The following is a 416-nucleotide window of genomic DNA, read 5'->3' as shown; positions in this document are numbered from 1 at the left end:
GATGTCATACTGTAGTACCTGCCAGCCTTGAAGAGAAATGCTTGATTCTAATGATATATTCTTACACCACTGAAATGGTCTACAGCGAGACATGCATTCAGAGCTTTGAAACCTGTGACTTTTTACCCACAAAGAACTTCATGTTTCCATTTCCTTAGCTGTGCTCCCAAGTTTTTCCTGGCTCCTTATCCAACTGGCTGATCCCCTCCCCACAACCAATTACAAATTCACTTTCAACACATATACCTGGCCTCATGGTGAGGTTTCTCAGATGAAAAGTGAGACCTTTTCTGTGTGTTTGTTGTCTATCTCAAAAGAAGACCTAGAGAGTGGGAATACTAGGTATAACAGCATCTCTCTGGTGAGCTTATAGCTCCTGAAGACTTCCTAAGACCTTACACTGTCTTGTTATAGGA

This window comes from Rattus norvegicus, chromosome 3 (genome assembly GCF_021556685.1).
Source record: "Rattus norvegicus strain SHRSP/BbbUtx chromosome 3, alternate assembly SHRSP_T2T, whole genome shotgun sequence".
Lineage (NCBI taxonomy): Eukaryota > Metazoa > Chordata > Mammalia > Rodentia > Muridae > Rattus > Rattus norvegicus.
This window is presented reverse-complemented; position numbering follows the sequence as displayed.